Source organism: Hakea prostrata, chromosome 2 (assembly GCF_041222555.1).
Source record: "Hakea prostrata isolate BN-2017 chromosome 2, UWA_Hpros_2, whole genome shotgun sequence".
In the NCBI taxonomy this organism is placed as follows: Eukaryota; Viridiplantae; Streptophyta; class Magnoliopsida; order Proteales; family Proteaceae; genus Hakea; species Hakea prostrata.
In genome coordinates, this window is record NC_142601.1 from 24,041,775 (window position 1) to 24,063,438 (window position 21,664).

The 21,664-nt window shown below is 41.7% G+C and overlaps 1 pseudogene; it reads right to left on the reverse strand.

The window, feature by feature from the left end:
- Positions 1-17,776: 17,776 nt before the first annotated feature.
- On the reverse strand, positions 17,777-19,845 carry LOC149024121 (PAN domain-containing protein At5g03700 pseudogene; annotated as a pseudogene).
- Between the last annotated feature and the right edge of the window lie 1,819 nt (positions 19,846-21,664).

Here is a 21,664-nt window from a genome sequence, read left to right on the forward strand (position 1 = left end):
TGCTTCCTTCAATATTTCTTTCTTAACTTCTTCATTTGCAGGCACGCACACTCTTCCCCTAAACAACAAAGCACCATCCATGGATATACCAAAGTCGGGGTCCGACTCAGATTCGAAGAAATCTTCTCAACTTTGATCAAAAACTCTTGATCGTAACTCTGCAGAGCAACAATCTTATCTCTAAGACCAGATCTTGCCGTCATGGCGTAAAGAATAAAATCAGAATTCTCGGGGACGATTTCCAAATCAAAACTCTCAATAGAAGACCACAATGGTAAACTCAAAGCATTCAAATCCAAAGTCTTCTTCTCGGTTCTTCCTACTAAGAGCATCAGCAACAACGTTTGCTTTCCCGTGGGTGATACCGAATATCACAATCATAATCAGAGACTAGTTCCAACCATCTCCTTTGTCTCATGTTCAACTCCTTTTGGGTAAAGAAGTATTTCAAACTCTTATGATCCGTGAAAATGGCAATCTTCTCACCGTAAAGGTAATGTCTCCAAATCTTCAAAGCAAAGACAACGGCGGCAAGTTCTAGATCGTGAGTGGGGTAATTCCGCTCATAATCCTTCAATTGCCGAGAAGCATAGGCTACGACCTTGCCATGTTGCATCAAGACACAACCCAAACCAATCTTTGACGATCGGTATAAACTCGTCATACCACCGGAACTATCGTATAGTCAAAACCGGGGCACTTGTCAATCTATCTTTCAACTCTTGGAAATTCTTCTCAAAGCGTCGACCAAACAAACTTTTCTTCTTTCCCGATCAACTTAGTCATAGGAGCAGCCAACCGAGAAAAGTTCTCAATAAACCTTCGGTAGTAACCCGCCAATCCAAGAAAACTTCTTATTTCCGTTACTGACTTCGGTCTTTCCCAATCAGCCACAGCTTGGACCTTTTCAGGATCGACACGAATACCTTCGGCTGAAACTACATGACCAAGGAATACCACTCTCTTAAGCCGTAAATCACACTTGCTAAACTTAGCGAACAACTTCTTTTCTCGCAACCTTTGCAAAGTGAAACTTAGATGACTCGCATGCTCTTCTTCGCTCTTCGAATAGATCAAGATGTCATCAATGAAAACAATCACAAACTTATCAAGCACATCATGAAATACTCGGTTCATGAGGTCCATGAACACCGCAGGAGCATTGGTCAATCCGAAGGGCATGACTCTAAACTCGTAGTGACCATACCGCGTTCGGAAAGCTGTCTTGAAGATATCACTAGACTTCACTTTCAATTGGTGATATCCGGACCTTAAGTCAATCTTTGAGAACACAATCTGCACCCTTCAACTGATCGAAGAGATCATCAATTCTCGGGCAGCGGATATCTATTCTTGATAGTCAACTTATTCAACTCACGGTAGTCGATGCACAAGCGCATACTACCATCTTTCTTCTTGACGAACAAGACCGGAGCTCCCCAAGGTGACACACTAGGCTGTACGAAACCTCTATCAATGAGCTCATTCAACTGATTTTGCAACTCTTTCAACTCAAGAGGGAGCCATCCTATACGGAGCTTTAGATACCGGAGCGGCACCAGGGACGAGATCAATAGAAAACTCGACATCCCCGTCAGGAGGCACTCCCGATAGATCATCGTGGAAGACATCAACAAAGTCGCAGACAACTCGACTTCATCGACTCTTTTCTCCACTATACCCTTGCCTTCGGATGAAGCATCATCCACTAGGGCATAGACTTGCATCGAGTGCAGAAAGACACCTTCTTACAAACCCTTCTCTTTTCACCCCGAAATTCAAAGACCGGACTTCCACAAATATGGAACTGAATCTTCTTTGAGGAACAAAGGAACACAGCTTTGTGGGCTGTCAACCAATCAATTCCCAAAATAACATCGAAGTCCTTCATGTCAAGAATCACAAAATTGGCTTCCAAGTTCTTCTCACCAATCAACACAGGACATTTAGATAACCCCTTATCTAGTTTCACAACAGACCAGAGGGTGTACTAATCAATAAACAACTAGACAACTTCTCGTGGATTAGGTTAGTCTTCTTGATGAATGCAGATGACATGAACGAATGAGATGCACCCGTATCAAATAAGACAAATGCAGAAATAGAAGCAACTAACAATGTACCCGTAATCACTTCATGGCTTGGATCCCGCTCAAGACCGGAAATACCGAAAACTCTACCAGAGGGAGGAGCAGGAGCACTCTTCACCACCGGGGCAAAGCTGCTAGGCAGGCCGCTTTGGACAGCACGAGCAAAATGACCAGCTTGCTTGCAGAGAAGCAAACAGATTGCTGGATCCTACAGGGGTGGCTGCAACAGAGGGCTTCCGAACAAAAGGCCTTGCACTTGCACTTGCACTTGCACTTGCTGGTGGTCGGTTTCCGCCATACCGTCTAAACCGGCCGGGCTGCTGAAAACCCGTGCCTCGACCTACACTCTTAGCCCGAAAGGTAGGAGTGGGGTAGGGTGTAGGTCTCACAAAACGACGGTCATTACGATCCACCAAACCAGAATTCCTTGATCGCTGTGGCTTTTGCACACGAGCACTTTCCTTCTCTCGTTTCTTCCAACTTCTTCGAGTTCTCGCACCACTTGAGCATAGCTCACTATAGGCCGGACTGTGAGGTAAGCTTTAATGGCAGGGCGCAGTCCTTTGAAGAACTTCTTTGCTTTCGCGAGGTCATCCTTCGGAGAATCGAGCAAAGAAATGAAGCTCCTCGAACTTCGTTGGTACTCCAACACGCACAGAGATCCCCGAGTAAGAATCATGAACTCAACTTCCTTCGCATCTTTTACCACCTCGGAAAGTAATTCATACAAAAAGCCTCTTTGAACAACTCCCAAGTTACAACTCCCGCATGCAAACCTTCCAAAAACAGGCCAAGTGGAGATCCACCATGCATCGCTTCTTGTTGCAACTTCTGTTCAAAGAAACAAAATCTTCCGAGCTTCCGAGCATTGCAGATGTCGGAAAGCCTTCTCCAACTCACGAAGACACTTGTTAGGAAACAAGGGGTCCTTGGTAACTCCAAAGTGAAAGTGGGTACTTGCATCTTCGTAAAACTCTCCATCAAAGTAGTATGAGGAGTTCCAACTAAACCTCCCGCATTCAGGATCGCGGCATGAGGATTCACATTAGCACCAGCCCGGGTCTCATTATGCGAGTCATGAAACCCACCAACATCCGGTTGAACCGAGCCGCTTGTCGCGCATCATATTGCCCATAATATTGGCAATATCTCGAAAACTTCCAACATTCGGGGCACCAAGTATCTCATGAGTACCCCGATCAACATTTGGTATCTCACCACCACCATGAGGTATTTCACCACCTCCCCGAGGTATCTCACCACCACCATGACCACCGGATTCACCACGCCCACTTCTCGAGTAACCATTCTCGCAAAACCGAGAACATCAAAATACCGAATTTCAAGTTTCAACATAAACCACAAGTCCAAATGATTTGAAAACTTAAATCATGCTCAAATATATCCATATAGTCATCAAACAATAATCCATAAGGCAAAAATCACATTTTCCAAAAATTCAACAGCAATTGAGGTCTCTGTGACCATTGGTCGAGTGATTGGTCGATCGACCCACCGACCAATGAGTCGACCAATGCAGAGCATGTAATGCGAAAATTTGCATTATAAGCCTCATTTTCACATTCCAACCTCATTCTAACTTCTTCCAAAGGTGAGAGAGCTCTAGGGAAAGTCTCCAAAGGTTCTCACAAGTGTTCTTGAGGTGATTTGGTGCTTCAACAACAACACAACAACCCACAATCATCACAAACAAGGTAAATCTCTCATTCTTTCTTCCATTTTCATCTTCTCATGCTTGCATTTCAATAAAACCATGCTTTACTTGTATCCAATGCTAGAAATCATGCTTAGGAATGCTTAGAAACATATTCCCTAGGTTTTAAACACAATGTCATGCATGGACAACAAGTTTTAACATAATGGTGTTCATCTCGCAAAGTTTTTATACCGAAATCGATAACTTTAGAAAAAACTTGTTTTCTCTCAAACCGCTTGAAATTTTCACACGAGATCAAATGCTACATGCTCAAGATGACATTGTAGATAGGTCCATACAATTTGATTTAACCAATTTCAACTTTTCAAAAATCCAATTTTGACCTAAATTGCAAAATCCCCAAATTTCCTTCTTGCTGAATTTTTCGCTTTAATCCAAGTTTTCGATCGATTTTCATCAAACAAACTTCATAGACATGAAATTCCAAGTATTGCGCACATGCTAGTATGTTCAAATCAAATTTCCCCCAAATTTGAAATTTTCCAAAAATTACGAAAATACCCTTTTGGCTCAAATCTTAAATTAGCACTAACTGGAATTGTCTCTTGTCTCTTTCACGTATACCCACTATGCGAGGGGGAGGGCGAGGACGAGGTAGAGGTCGTGGTCGCATTGTAGGTGCTCTTAGGGGCAGAGGTCAAGTTCCTTCGAGCCTAGACAGGAGGTTAGGGAGACCGGACATGTTTGACACACCTCGGGCCGAGTTCCCGTACGAGGCCTACTTCGATCCATCGCAATATCGAGATGGGACGTCTACTTCACTTACGCCAGCTCAGAGCCTTTAGGATTCAGCAGAGATTCGACACATTGCAGTGGACTCATCTCTTCACCGAGGATCTGCCGGTATACCCGGAACTAGTGAGGTTGTTCTTCAACAACCTTACCTACACAGAGGAGGAGGCTCAAGGCCGGGGACATCCACTTAGACTTGTCCTCGGGAGCGGGGTCTTCCGGACTCGGATTCGCTTCTCTACCCGGACACCGGCTGAGATCTTGCAGGTTCCTTACTATCCACAAGCAGTGTGTGTGGATACCCGCAGGAGCAGATCCGGACAGCCATCTCGATGCCGTACGAGCTACGCGAGATATGCTCTACGCTATGGGATAGCCGTCAATGTTTCACTCCGTGGACCAGCGGACGGATGACGGATTCTCGCATGGATTATCGGTCGCATAGTCGGCCGAAACATTATGCCGAAAGCCGGACATCACCATCGGGTCACGGTGATGGAGGCCTTAGTCATCTACCGCATCTACATGGGCTTCGAGATTGATCTCTCCTACATCATTCAGCAGGTCATGCTGGACTTAGTTCTGCGGCCTAGCATGCGGAACCTTTGCTATGGGAGGCTACCGACTTTGATCTTCGGGCATTTCGGGGTGAGTTTCGAGGATACACCGGTGGACACCGGTTCGCAGGATACTCTATTGGGACTCGGACCATTCGTTAGATGAGACTACAGCGAGTCGGAGAGATCTCCGGGTCCGGAGGGTGAGGATGATGATGAATCGGAGGATGAGGATCGGGGGTCGAGGATGGAGGAGAGGATATCGGTCCCGATAGTGATGATCAGGCCGGAGATGATGCGGATATGCACGAGGCTGAGCCTCGTGCATCACGAGTTTCCTTCATCACACTTCGAGGCGGGTGGCCCTTCACATGCGATTCCGGAGACTTCAGATCTTGGAGCACGGATGAGATCGATGACTTCCATGTTAGAGAGGATGGAGGTCAAACAGGAGCAGATGTACGAGAGGATGGAGTCACGACAAGATAGGATAGAGCATCGGGTGACTCAGCTAGCGAGAGGAGTTCGGAGCATACGAGAGATCGGAGAAGATCACCTAGATAGACCGTACCTTAGGATTTCCATTTATGCATTTCAGATGTAATCGTTGTAAAAACTTTTGAAATTAATGAAGTTCATTTTGTTTCCCTTTAATTATTGTATGTTATGCACCTTTCTTTTCCTTGCATTAGTGACATTTGTTCAAGTATAATTATGGTATGTTATTCGGAAATGTTTTGTTATGCCTCAAAGGTCAAGTTTCTAATTCAGTGTTCTATTATTCACTTCTAAGAGTAGAGGAGTCATTTCAGATCAATGACTCAGGAATGTTCAGTTATTGTCTTTTGTAGTTAGGATCTCCTCGAACCTTGGGCTCCGATACCAATCAGTCACGCCCTCCCAGCCCGGTACCCTATCTGGCATACCCGAGAGTGTGATCCACAGCCCGAAGATCAGGTATCGAGTGATCAACCTCCCACATAAACAATAACATAATCATGAACAATCATAATAAAAGTGCGAAAGATAAACCATAGATCCAATAAAGAAAGAATGAATCATAAATGAATCAGAATAATAGATATAATCAGAGTGTCAGACAAATAAGTAAAGTGAGGCAAAAATCCCACTCTACAACCAGCGGAAAAGTAGCTCTAAAAGAATAAACTAGACACAATCTAATCCCAGTAGCAAGTACATTAGGTAACTAAATTGTTCTCCACTTTATAGACAACATCCTTATAAGTGTAAATCTCATAAATGGCACAAGGACGCTTCCACTCGATGGTCGGACTAAGCATCGTACGGAGCATAACCACTCGCGGGATCTCCAGTGTAATTGTGGTAACCGCAATCACCTTCCTGGAGATATGCCTCTTCGCCTTGCGCTTCTTCATAGGGACCATCATAGTACTCAGTACCTGCAGGATAGTCTAACAAACATTGTACAATAAAGGAATGAGTTTCAAAGAAACTCAGTAAGGCAATTAAAATCCATAATAACATAAATGGCAGGATTCCAGAACAATCATAAATGCAATATGATATGAGACAAGCAATGAATGAATGAATCTAACTCTATGTATGCTGGTCTCTATTGGCAGACATGCTTTAAGTCATAGCACCGTACTTCTTTAGGAAGGTCCACTCACATCCTCAACCATTTAAGATATCTTGGATTCTCTCACGGATCATTTCACCGGTCTTGAGCAGCCGATTGGTAATGGGTCCTTCATCCCTCAGGACAAACCATGGCAGGGGGTTAAGTCAACACACTCTCTCATAACCATTTGGTATAAGTATTGGCGCATGTCGTGGTAAAACCTAGCCAAATGCAAGTCTTCTACTTAGTTACATCAAGTCGATCCAGGATACTTCCATTCCTCGTCCCCGACGATCCTTTCCGGTATCCTTCACACTAGAGTCCTCATAGTCCCCGACTACGGACTCATCAACCCTATTGGTTATCCACATATGGTAAACGGGAAGCTCTCACGTCCTCTCACGGGTTGGTTACCGGTCTTAAGCGCCCGTGAGCCCAAGTCTAACCATATGCAACCCTACCAATAAATGGCCCCCACAATGTGATTCCTGTCCTCTCACGGGTTGGTTACCGGTCTTGAGCGCCCATGAATCCCCATTGCTACCACGGGTCGTTCGGTCTCAATACCCCTCCGATTAGGGTCTCGACATAACAGGACATCCTAGCCAAACACTACTAGACAATCCTAGATATGTCATCCAACAGTTTAGGAAGGTGTCCAGAGGGCATCTCCGGAAACATCCCATAATATTCCCGTAGTAGTCCAAGGACAGAAGTGTCAAAAGGATTCCTCTCCTTTCCAAACCATACTTAAGCATACACATGCATCAATTCATATCATCACATATATGGTAACTTCATATATGGAAAGAAATCAATAAGTACAATCAACTTGTATAACATTGGTAAGTAAATCATACATTAATCAATCTAATATGAATAAGTAATGCTACTGTAATCAAAGTTATGCAACAGTAGTATATCATTGTAAGAATCTAATTTAGGAATCATATCAATGATATATCAAATATAGAAACTAGATTCATGCTATCTATGTAATTAAGGAAATAACCATCCTTACCTTTTATAACTCGCAAAGGAATCCTAAGAAATCAAGTAAGATCTTGGCAAACTTGAGAAGAAGGTCCTAAACAAGTATATACAACATATTAGGAAAGATCCCTAACAGAAAAGATACCAAAACATCCAACACAGACCAATTCTGAGTTGCTTTGTACTCATTGGTCGAGTGGATTGGTCGATGGTCCAGTCGACCAATCAATCGACCAATGCAGACAGTAGCCTAAAAAAAACAGAGTTTTAAGATATGAAATCCGAATTTGGTGGTTCAAAAGGGTACTAATCAAGGGGTAAACTACATCAGTAGTATTCTAACATATAGGGGACCTCAAAACACCAATCAAATCAAGACATCAAGATCCAAATTAGGAAACAAAAGTTACCATAATTAGATCAACCATGGATCTTGATAAATTCGAAATAGAAATCAAAGACAAGAACAATAGGAGGATGGATCATTGCTTCAGGTAAAGGTATCATGAAAACATACTTAGATCTTCAAGGAAAAATCTTAGAAGCATAAATCTAAATAAGGAAATAAAACCTACCATATATGTAACTACCATGCTTCATGAAGAACACATAGTATGGTAGAAGAGAACAACTATAAATTGATAGATTATGGATCATGGAAAGAAAACACAGTAATTAACTACTAACATGATCAATATCGAAGATCCAAAGAGATCAGAATTCAAATCAGAAGTTTAACAAGATTAGATCATGGTTTGATCATGATTCCTTCAAAAGCTTGCAATGATCATGGTTAAGATCATTGTTCTAGCCTCAAATCCTTAGGATAATCATGAGAACATGTTCAGAGATGTTTGCAACAGAGAATGCAGCATCTCTTCTACTGTCTCAACTCAAAAAGGAAAGAAAAACAAAGATGGAGGAGAAGAAGAGAGATTAGACATACCTTTTGATGCAAAAGGAAGAGTTTCGACGAAGATCCGTCAAGAAAACACCAAGGATGCAAGGGAGATGACTTGCAGAGGTCTTTGGTTCGTTCCAGAGAGTTTGGAGGCAGCAAATACGAAGTGGACTCGAGATTGGACTTAAATAGAGCAAGAAAAACCTAATTGCCAAAGATAGCACTCATTGGTCGAGTGGATTGGTCGACTGGCCCAGTCGACCAATCAGTCGACCAATGCTGACAGCAAGACCAAAACAGGGAATTGAAGGCCCAGATCAAATCCAATCCTAAAGGGGTTTTGCACACAAGTCAATTGACTTACCTAATAGGTAGAAATGCCTTCAAACCAAGATAGAGAGCACTCAAAGTCCATCAACTAATCAGATCTTCATCAAGATTCAGTTTCCATAAATAGAACTTCATCATTAACTTTCATGGATTCAAAGCCAGACACCAAGTCCTCCACTGGGATGGCCCAAAGCTGACTTCTTACTTTACTTCGGGTCATCGGACCTACAAATAACAAGGTTTCCGGGTCAAGGTTAGGGCTGGGTTTTACAATTTCTGTTGAAGAATTGATGGCTGGATTGGAATCCATGAGTGTTGATGCCAGTGTCCAAATGGTGGAAACTGCACCCGGATGAAGATTGGATTAGTTGATGGTCTTGGAGTGGTCTCTGTATTGATTCAAAGGCATTTCTAACTCCTAGGTATGTCACTCTAGGTGTGTGCAAAACCCCTTGATGTTTGGACTTGATCTGAGCCTTCAATTCCTTGTTTTGAAGTTGCTGTCTTGATTGCTCGACTCATTGGTCGATTGGACCAATCGACCAATTGATTCTGTTTTTGAAATTTGAATCCTGTCTCTTCTATTTAAGTCTAAACTCGGGAATACTCCGCCTCCTCTGCCTCCTAAGCCTCTAGAACGAGTTAGAACCCTAATCTAACCCATTCCCTTGCATTCTTTGGTGATCTCTCGCAAAGACTTGAAGAATTCTTCATCCTCCTACAGCAAAGGTATGATTTCACTCACTCTCTCTTCTACCTCTGATTTTCTTTCTTTAATTCTGTTCTTCGTTGAGATCAGGAAGAAGATGATGCACTCTTGCAACCATCTATTCCATGATCTCATCATGATCTTAACCTCAGCCAGTGGAATCTTCGAAACCCTAACCCTAATCCTTTGAAACCCTAACCTGTGAGATCGTCTGAAGAGCTTTTGGTAACCTCCCTTGTGAAGGAAAATCTTCTTGGGTAATATTGTGTTAACCTAAACTTCATCATTGAATGACCCTTCTTGTTATTTTTGGCTAACAATTTATCTCCCTTCATCCAGAGCTCTCAATTATTTTCCGAGGGAACCAAAAAGGGTAAAACCCTAATTCTTGGGTAAGATCAAGAACCTCTAGTTTGATCATGGTAACCCAATCAACGTGTTTTCTTTACTATATCTGTAATCCTCATATCCTAATTCTTGAATCTTTGATTATAATATTTTTCTCTCATAATCTATGTTTAACCTAGTAGGTTAACCTTTGTGTTCCTAGGTTATAATTTGGGAACTTGATTTGATTTATGATTTGATATCCTCTATACCCTAGAATACTATCATAATAATTCCCCTCTGATTTGTACCCTTTTGAACCATCGAATTCGGTTCTGGATTCTCAAAATTCGGATTCTTGCAAGCCACTGTCTGCATTGGTCGACTCATTGGTCGACTGGTCCAGCAGACTAATCAATCGACCAATGAGTACAGCAACCTCAATCTTGGTCTGTTTCGATTGATTTATGATCTTTTCCTTTATGCATCTTTCCTAACATGTTGTGTGCACTTGTTTAGGACTGTCTTCTTAGGTTTAGTCAAGATCATACTTGATTCTTTAAGATCCCATCCAAGTTAGAAGGTAAGGACAGTTAATTCCTTAACTACATAGATTGCTTGTTCTCTGGTTTCTACTTTATGAAACTATGAGATTACCTACTGTTGTTGTATTTTAATTCTGATCTCCTACTGTGGGAACAGTAGCACTTGTTTATATCATCTTTTTTCATTATTCATGTTTATGAATTACTTATTACTGCTTAATCTGATTTTGCTTTTACATTCTCTTTTATATGATGAACTACTGGTTGTGTATGTCATGACTGATCTGAGAATGTGTTTAATTAAGTTTGGTTTGGGATTGGGAGGTGTCCTTTTGACACTTCTGTCCTTGGACATTATCGGAAATAGTATGGGATGTTTCCGGGGTTGCCCATCGACACTTTCCCGAATCAATGGTTGTCATACCTAGGGATGTCTAGCAGTGTTTGGCTAGGATATACCCCTGTTATATCAGACTCGATTCGGAAGGGTATTGAGACCGAATGACCCGTGGTAGCAATGGGGATTCACGGGCGCTCAAGACCGGTAACCAACCCGTGAGAGGACGGGAATCACATTGTGGGGGCCATTTATTGGAGGGTTGCATATGGCTAGACTTGGGCTCATGGGCGCTCAAGACCGGTGAAATGATCCGTGAGGGGACATGAGAGCTTCCCGTTTACCATATGTGGATAACCAATAGGGTTGATGAGTCCGTAGTCAGGGACTATTAGGACTCTAGTGGAAAGGATACCGGAAAGGATCGTCGGGGACGAGGAATGGAAGTATCTGGACCCGAGTTGATGTAACTGACTAGATGACTTGCATTGGGCTAGGCTTTTCCCTGACATGCGCCAGTACTTATGCCAAATGGTTGTGAGAGAGTGTGTTGACTTAACCCCCTACCATGGTTTGTCCGAGAGGGATGCAGGACCCATTACCAACCGGCTGCCCAAGATACCTTAAATGGTTGAGGGAACCCAAGATATCTTATATGGTTGAGGGTGTGAGCGGACTTTCCCTAAGAAGTACAGTGCTATGACTTAATGCATGTCTACCATAGAGACCAGCATACATAGAGTTAGATGCATTCACACTTTATCTATTTCATACTGCATTGCATCATGTTATGTTTTGCCACATGTTATCTATGATGTTATGGATTAACTACCTTACTGAGTTTCTTCGAAACTCATTCCTTTTTGTATATTCTTTGTTTAGAATATCCTGCAGGTACAAATTATTATGACGAGCAGTACAGTGAAGCGCAAGCCAATGAAGCGTATTACACGCAAGGTGTTGGCGACGATCAAGATTACTCTGATGATCCCCCGGCGGATCAAGCTGCGTACTACTTTTGAAAATAGCATAGAGTTAGAACGGATTCATTGGATTGACGAAGTCCATACTTATGAAGACGTTATCTATAAACTAGAAGACGCTTGATCTTAGTTTATTTCTTAGTACATTTGTTTCAGTTGTAATTCCTTTTGACTTTCATACTACGTTCCGCTATTTTGGTAAAGTGAGTTTCCGCCTCACTTTACTCCTTTTTGATATCATTGGATATCCGGTATCTTTTCCGCACTCTGATTATACTGATCATTCATTTTTGTTTTGAACCTTGTTTATAATATTAAACCTTGATTAATTCCTGTTTATGATTATGTTATTGTATATGTGGGAGGATGATTTCCTCGATACTTGATCTTCGGGGCTGTGGATCACACTCTCGGGTATGCCAGTTAGGGTACCGGCTGGGAGGATGTGGCAGTGAATCAGCAAGATACTCCTCGATGTTTGGGTCCGCTGGAATGGGATCCTCCTCTTCCAAAACCCAGTCAAAGAAAGACAGCTTAAGCTTCCCAAAGATTTCCTTGTGACACACCTCCTGAAAGGGAGTTGTGTTGAAAGAAGGATTAGATTCAAGGATCTTTTCCCAGACATCATTTTGCCCCGCTCGATAAGCTTGAAGGTTGAAGGAGCCCAACAAGTTGTTAAAGGGAACGTTGTTCAGATATTTCTGAATGCAGTCCCTCCGAAGATCTTACAAGTTAATCTACGTGATAACTTATATCATTTATATATTATTCTTAAATATCTCTTGGGAATAGACAATTCCTTGGGTATGATATGAGGAAGTATTAAGGCAATCATTGGAGGAGTTCGAGAAAAAGATTTCTATTTCATCAAGACCGTGGAGGGCCAACCCTTACACAAAAAAGGAAGAAAAAAAATTCATAAATATGGTTTCATATTGTTCTTCCTCATTGTCGGCCAAAGGATCTTTCTCCTGAGCAGGCTGTTGAGGTTCTTCGGGAAGAGGCGGCGAATCAGCAAGATACTCCTCGATGTTTTGGTCCGCTGGAATGGTATCCTCCTCTTCCAAAACCCAGTCAGGGAAAGACAGCTTAAGCTTCCCAAAGATTTCCTTGTGACACACCTCCTGAAAGGGAGTTGTGTCGAAAGAAGGATTAGATTTAAGGATCTTTTCCCAGACATCATTTTGCCCCGCTCGATAAGCTTGAAGGTTGAAGGAGCCCAACAAGTTGTTAAAGGGAACGTTGTTCAGATATTTCCGAATGCAGTCCCTCCGAAGATCTGGTCTAAGATGTTTGGGCTTGCTAGGAACTGCCATCTTCAACAGGCGTTCGTTCTCCAGGGCCTTAAACTCGAGGCTCTCACCAAAAGCAGTAGCCTCATTTTTATGTTTTTGGCCTCACATTCGGCAGCAATAGCACAAATGGTTGACGAGTCAAGTTCTTTCCTCAAGGAAGTCATCTCTTTGTCATGCTTCTCCTTCAACTCTTCGGCTGTTTTCTTCAGCTGGTCCACTTCAGAATTGGCCTTCGCCAAATTCTCTTCATAGGTCTGCAGCAAGGAGCCATTACGACCAACTCGGCTCAATGCCTCCATGTGTTAATAGAAGCTCAACACAGCATTCCTGGAAGGACAAGGAGATTATCAGAAAATTTCAGGAGAGATTACACAGCAAGTAGCAAAAGCTCAAGAAAGATAATACCTTGTGGAATGACGAACAAGAAAGTCGTCTTCCAGGGTCTCAAATGCCTGACGATCGGCAGGCATGAGGCCAAGAGAGCTCCACTCAGCAGCCTTCTCAGGATCTTGCGTTGCCCGGTCTGTCCGCTTCAACGTTCATTGAGGAACGAAGATCTCCTCAGAATCTTTATTCTTCTTGGATTTCTTCGGGGCAGAAGCATCAGCTGAGTCGTGCTTCCTTTTGGTTCCGATGGGAGAAGGGATGTCTACCTCTTCCATCATTGGTTTTTTCCTCTCCCCCGAAGCCTCAACCACTGGCTTCATATTTCTAATACCCTTGTAAGAAGGAATTGGAGGTGGCACAGAAGCTACCTGTTCTGCAATCAAGGCTCGAGGAGACCGTTGTTCTACAGACACAACAGCCTTGGCAGCTCTCACCCGAAGACTTTCGGGATCCATTCATGGAGGCACTACAAAGAAAGACGAAAGTCAGAAAGTTCAAAAAATTCGTAGCATATTCAAGAGGAACGTGGCAGTTAGAAAGCTCACGTTGAGCCAACCCCCAGTATTGAAGGATGGAGTTATATTCCATCTCATATCCATGTATCTCTTGATACCATGGAATTGACTTGATCTTCCCAACGGCAGCTCTGTGTTCCTTGGATAATGGAAGGACCCGGTTACCCTCAGGATATGAAGTGTACTGCTTCCAGGCGGTTGGGAAGTTCAGATCTGATTGGGGCGCTCGGCAGAAAAAATACCGCTTGCGCCACCCTTTGTGATTGGAAGGGCAAGTTCCTTTGGCAAGAATGCTGCCCGTCCAATCAAGCTCAACTTTGTTGTGCTTAGAAAGCACAACCCAGCCAGGAGGATGGGAAATAGAAAGAACATGAAAATGTACAAAAAGAGGAAGAGAAGGTGTAATACCAAGTTCAAAACATAAACCCAAGAAGCCGACGGTGAGATGCCAGCTATTGGGAAGAAACATTCCGAGACAAATATCCCAGTGATTTAGAATGGCAGGAAATTAAGTATTGAAGAAGGGAAAGCGAACTCCGCTTTCCAGTGTATCTATATACAGAGAGAATTTGCCCGGAAGGATCGAATCAACCCTCTCATCAGGAGTGGGAGCCCTAAGTTGGTATGAGGAAGGGAAGTCAAAACCTTTGACGGCTAAAGGAAGATTTTCCTCGTTATAGGAGGAAGCAACAGAATCAGGTCCACCGGCAGACCTAGCAGGTTGTTTGGACTGCCCAGAAGATTCGGCGGTCACCTTTGGAGTCATGGATGGTCCAGACTCAGGAAGGACAGAAGAAGTCTCAGTTTTTTCTTCTACTTTTCTCTGTTGGCTAACTTCTACGAAGTCACGCCAGAGAGCAGTTAAGGTTTTCTTGTCACTATCCGACTGATCAGAGGAGACAGAAACAAAGGCCTCATCACCACTATCGCCTTTACCGGCGCTATGCATAGGGGAAATTTCAGAAGAAACCCTACTGTCCTCCATTACTGAAAATTCTGATTGTGGTTTCTAGAGAAAAAAGAAACCTGGAGACGAAAGTAAACTTTGCGAAGGAGTCAATAAACTTACTGAATCACTGAGGCAGAAAGCTCGAGAACGAGAGGATCGTGAAGGCACGAAGAAGACAAAGAGGTTTCAAAATTCCAGACAAGGAGAATGAAACCTACGGAGACAACGAACCGCTTTTAAGCACCCGCACGAGTGTTCGAGGATGTGTACAATCGAGATGAATTCAGCGTCAACGATCGAGATTTGGAGACAGTTTGAAAGTTTGAACTCACGAATCCAAAACAGGCGTTCAGAAACCGTCATTTGATTGTGTGAGTAGCAATAGTTTTGGCTGCAGAGGACACATGGCGTCACCCCCACAAAAAGTGAGAATACTCACAAAGCTCGAGAAAGAAACGGGACAGCCGCATTAAATGTGATATGACGTTTAATGGGTTGGGGGATTATGCAAGACTATTGTTCAACGAAGAACCCAATTAAAAACCAAGCCCTCGGGATCAATCGAACGCTTGGTCTAGGGGGCTCTTGATATTGAGAAAATATGACCGAACTTGGTTTTTTCTTGGTTCGACCCTCGACTCTGGTCGGGACGAAGGGAATCAACTCACTTCCGAGCGAGCTGGGTCCAGGAGGTAGCTTGCTGAGGAAGAAAACTAATTCAGCCACAAGCACGCCCTAATCCGATACTATCGAAGTAGGTTGATCAACCTAATGACGGCTAGCAGTTTCCGGCGGCTATCACTCATCGCTATCATACAGATAACCACCAAATAACAATTGTGGTATCCTAGGAGTCATCTACTAGTCCAAACTAGTAGAAGTCTATCACTCAACGGATCTATCTGTTAAGATCCAAGACTACCCAAAGAAGGCTCAAATACATCCAACAATGGAGATTCAAAGGTACACACTATATAAGACATCACCTACTCACAAGGTAGAGGACGGATGAAAACACTCAGATGCTTACTATCTGAATCGTATTCTTGTTGTTCATTCCTTAGCTCTGTGCTCTAGCAGAGCCGTTTGTGATTAAGTTCATCAACTGACTTAGCCTTCGGAGGTGGACTTCCCGATCCCAGCGGTCGGGCCACATCTGACGTTTTATTTTGCAGGTCACTCTCAGAAGATCTAAGGGCTGAGCAAATTTTGGACGCATCAACTTCAAAGCTGACGAGCCTATATGAGTTTAAGGAGTTCCTTACCATCACCTACTGAAACATGGTCTTCTCCTGTGTAAGTGGCAAATCGTTGTAGCATGGCTAGAACAAATGATATATGGTTGGTAGCACCTGAATCCTATATCCACTATGCATCATTCTATGGTGTAGTGTGTTGGGTATTTTGGGTACCATGTAAGCTAGCATAAGGAATGTGAGGTGGGGGATTAGAATTATTTCAGCTCTAGGCATAACAGAAATAGTATCTATTAGCCGAATGGCCTTGCCTAGAACATATTTGACACTTGAAGGAATTGGTATTAAAGGTGTTTTGGTTTTGTCGGTTATAGGAATTTAGAGATCTTGGAAGGTCATTTAATGAATTTTGGAAGTCAGATTTATGTGGGTTTCGGTTGTTGGGTGGATAGGAATTAATATTGTTATTAGGTCGATTACATTTAGGCTCATTTGTGACAAGCAATGCAATAGTGGAATGGGGATCAGTTAAGACTAATTGGGTGTTCCAATGGCCATGGCATAACTGTTGCTCATGAACAAGTAGTTTGGCCTTCACATTGGTAAAGGAACGGGCAGGGTAATATTTTCCATAGTGATGATGAAAGTGAGATAATTCGAACCAAGACCATTTAATGCATATGCTACCAAGTCATAGTCGTTTACCTTGTCATTGATTACCACTAAGGAATCAGTGATAGACTTAATTTTGTGAAGATAGTCCTTAATTGTGATTGTTTCTTTATTGAACATCTGCAATTCACTGCGAAAATAAGTCCTTCAAACAATGGATTGTTGTTGAAAGGGTTGTGCAAGAGCATCCCATACATCATTCGTTGTTTGAAAGCCAAGAATATGAGAAGAAAGAGATGGTGTGAGGGGAGCATTGATGCATGCTCGAATAAAATGATTATTCTTTTCTCCAGGTTTAAAATGTTAGATTCAATGTTTGAGTTTCTCCAGTAACAACAATTTGATCTGGCCTTGATCCAGTACCATTAAGATGATACGTAAGATCACAGATAATAAAAATAGATTCTAACTATTCTTTTCATATTAGATAATTTATTCCATCAAGCTTGATGGAAACAAGGTTGGTGAGATTGGTAATGAGGAATGGAGTGTTAGCAGTGGCTATTGAAGATGTAGTGTTTGGGGGGGGGGGGGGGGAGAAATCTCAAAACCTTGGCTCTGATACCATAAAACATTAGAGAGAGGAATTATGATTTTTGATAAATACATTGCTTACCAAATGGGTAAGTCTTGTGTATATATTTATAAATAAATTTGAAAAAAAATTATGATTATTATACGAGAACCATTTACAACAGAATTTAATTAAGAGAAAATATTCAAATTTAAAAAATTGAATTAAAAATTTAAGAGATCTATTATGGTCTTTCACTCCACGATAACATATAATGACACTGATCAGTATACATTTTGGGGGTTAATTTACCTTATCACAATATTTAGAAATGAGACCCTTCAAAATGTGGATGAAGAGACATGAAGATAGTTAATCCCGACATTGTCCCGATAAAAAAAAAAAAATGTTTTTTTCATAATATTGTACCAAAATAAAAAAGAAAGAGAAATAAAAAAATATAAAGAAAATAAAATAAAATAAATCAAATTTACCAGGAGTGAGTGGGCTTGGTGTCTTTTATAAGACCTTGTTACCTTTTTGATAAAGTTTGAACAGGAGTGTGTGGGTCCCATGAACCTTGACAATTGGGTCTTTCAAATTAGTATAAATAGCTGTTGCGATATTGCAAAGACCACATAGCAACAAAATAAGCAATAAACAAAACACCCCACCAGCTGTAAGTTAAAGCTTATCAGATCACGAGCAGAAATAAAAGGAAAAAAAATTGAGGAGTCCATTGTCAACGTAATGTCTTTTTGAAATCCGAATCCAACGGCTGATTTTCTCTCAGACATATCATGGCATCGCCACCGTCCAGTTTGCGAACAAGGAGATCCATCTTTCTAGCCCATGACAGGGACTTAACGGTCAAAAAATCAATCTCATCTGGAGGAGAGCTCAACCGATCTAGAACTCAAAGAATGCAATAGATCCTTCCTTGAAAGCCCGTGCTCCTCCTTGAATATCTCTCTCAGTCTCATTTTCCTTCTCCAAATTCTGTAAATCATAAGCCCAGAAATTCCAATTAAGATCACAACAGCAACAACCAACAGAGCTACCCCAACTTCTGAAATTGAATCCACTCCACCTCCTTGCTTTGCTGCTTCAACAATTCCTCTCACCTTGAAATACCCAATCTTGCTATCATCTCCAATGATCACCAGTGTGTTTATTGGATAATCAACTCTGTAACAAAACCCAGTTGCGTTATTAAACACAACTCCCCAACAACTGCAATCTTTCTTGCAGGAATTCTTACATTCCTCCGAAGATCCCATATTTTCAAACCCCATTAATTCCTTGTATGGCAACTCAACACCTGTTCTCGTGAGCACCCAATAAGGATCTTTTTCTTCTTCGTTTCCCACTACGCAGAAATCGCCGGATTGCGGTGAAAGACATCCGTTAGAGGAATACTCTGTTTGATTATCAAGACATGAACAAGCTCCACCTGGGCTACAGAGACTATAAGATCCACATGCATTCGGAAGGTCACACTCCTCATCGATTGCTTGGTAATCAGAAACCCAGTTCGAACCGTTCCAGAAATAATCTCTAAGATTCCCATTTGATTCCAGTTTGAGTCGTCGGATTCCTGAAATATGATTTTGAAAGGTATTGAAAGCTTGAACATCGACTGGTGCTGCTTCTGTTTGATACATACCCAGAAACCCATCTGAGCTGATTCGAGCGTAAATTGGTCCATTGCCTATGACGATGCTAGCTTTGGCTTCCATGGCTCTGCGCTTCCAGTAAATCTGTTGCAACCCTGGTTTGAAATTGGAATATAGACCCATAAAATTGTCACCCAATCTCATAGAATAGAGGCCATTTGATGAAATCAGAGACATGTTTACTGTGAAATTTTGATTGACGAGAAGTGTATCTGAAGCATAATCGAAACTCTGCCACATTGGTTCGTTGCGAAAAACATTGTACCTCTGTATGCAAAGATTTCCAGTATCCAGCAGATTAACAATATCACCGTCGATGGTTTCAGCTAACCAGAGCACCCCAGAGTGCTGATCTGACAAGACGAGACTACCATTGAAGGAGAGGTGAGTTGAGTTCGACCAGAGAACAGGCCGAGATGGATTCGGAGACCAAATGGGTTCGGATGAAGCGACATGAACAATTGCAAGAGAGAGTTGGGAAGTTCCACTTGGAAGGAAACCCAGAGAGAAATTTCCACTTGGGTCCTGAAGAAGGGGTTGAAAAGAAGATACAGATGGGTTTGGAGTTGCTGTGAAGCCTCTTATAAGCTGTTGAGGGATCTCGGCTTCCACTGAGAGCCAGCATGCCTGGTTGAAGAAGAGAAGAAGAAACCCAATTGATAGAACAGTTGGCTCTGTGTGCATTCTCATAGTGAACTGAAGGTGAAGAACTGCAAAGAGAGATTTTTATATCAGAGTGAAGCACTTATCAGACGATGTGTGAGAGAGAGTGGAAAGATCGAAAATTTATTAAATGGGTATTTGCAGAAGAATGAGTTCGAAGAGCTGTAGATGCATAGAAGATCAGAAGATGATATTTTTGGGCCGCCATGATGAAAGCTTCACTATAAAATCCAGTAATTAGCCATTGAAAAATCTTTGTTAAAGTAGGTTTAAAGCAGCTAGGGTTTCAAAGGAAAATATTATTTTATAACATTGCTGTGGTTCAAACTCAGAAGACGCATCCATTATCTATCGATTTCATGGAGAACTCAGAGAGCAAATGGGAGATATTAGATTCGAACCTAAAGTAACTTGGTATGTGATAAAATTAACACTCAAAGTTGAACATTGAGAGCTGAGCTGCTCATAGTTTTACATGTGAGATGTATAAATTATTTAATTCATAGCAGATTTTTTTTTTTTTTTAATATCAAGTTGCAGGACTGATACACATCAATTGTCTTCTAAATTCTTTTCACTATCTTCTCTCGTCGTGAATGAATAATCACCAACCAAGAAAGAAAGAGAGAGAAAGAATTAATTAATGTAATGGGTGGGTGAACGAAGTTGAGCTGCCGGCCATCACTCCCAAAGTCGCATATAGATGATCCATTTGGTCCATCTTGGCGTAACAGTAACTAAGAGTGCCACCCGAATTAGAAGGTTCTCCAGAAACGGACGAAACTCGGGTTTTTGGTTTTTGACTTTCTAAATAATAATTACCCTCAAAAGAAGTAAGACTTCCCGAGATAAAATATAACAGAATTGCAAAAGGTCAAACTAAACATGATCAAATTTTTTTTTTTTTTTTTTTTTTTTTGCATAAAAACATAATCAACGTTTCTCTCGACTGACTTTTTGTGTTTAGTTTCACATTTGAAAATTGTAGCGCACAGTTTTCAAACACCATTGTTGGGTGATGTGATGGGTCTTCATGTCTCCCCTTCAATTTTTTTTTTAGTAGTGTAATTAATGCACGTACTAATATCATATCCATTTTTTACAAGGAAATAGATTTTCTTGTAGATGTGTGACATGTGGCCTAACATCACATCAAATGGTGGAAATTCATTTATCAGTCATATCAATCATCTCTTTGATGTGATATTAAAACATATCTCATACATTTACAAGAAAATGGATGGTCTATTTCTGACATGGAAATTGACCTAATAAATTTTCATTAAGGACAACACCCATGTAGTGTACAGTCGAGATCGAAATGAGGGTCGAGATTTCGATTTCAACCGCTCGTTTCGTACAAGTGTAGAAAATAACTTTTACGAAATGAACAGCTGAAATCGAATTCTCAATCTTAGTATAGATCTCAATTATAGATTGTGCATTGAATGCACAACACCCAAGCAATTTCCCTTCAATTGCACGTAAGCTTTTTTTTTCCTTCTTCTTTTTTCAAGAAATGCAAACATGAATTGACCATTTTGAGTGGTAATAATGGTTATTCTTTGATTCAACAATTCAGCAAATCTAAACTCTGAAAATCTAAAAATAAAGAATCATCACAATATGTGGGACTTTAGAGTTCTAGAGAATCTCCTAAACCTTGCACAAAAATGGGGAATCTACACAATGGAAGGTTATTCAGCAGTCTCTCTATGTAAGAGATGTGAACCTATAATAATGCTTCTACTAAGGTTAGGACGAGAATCCCCGCCAATTCCTTGGCCATCTCAACTCCACCAACTTCACACAGGTAAGGTGTGACACTCCCATCCCAACCCAAAAAGCTATTAGCCGTTGTTTGGCAGTGCTCTTTTGAAGGGATTTTTATTTGCGACAGTAGCTGCTTGCTGCTGCCAACGGCTATGATTTGGCGACATCATCAATATTTA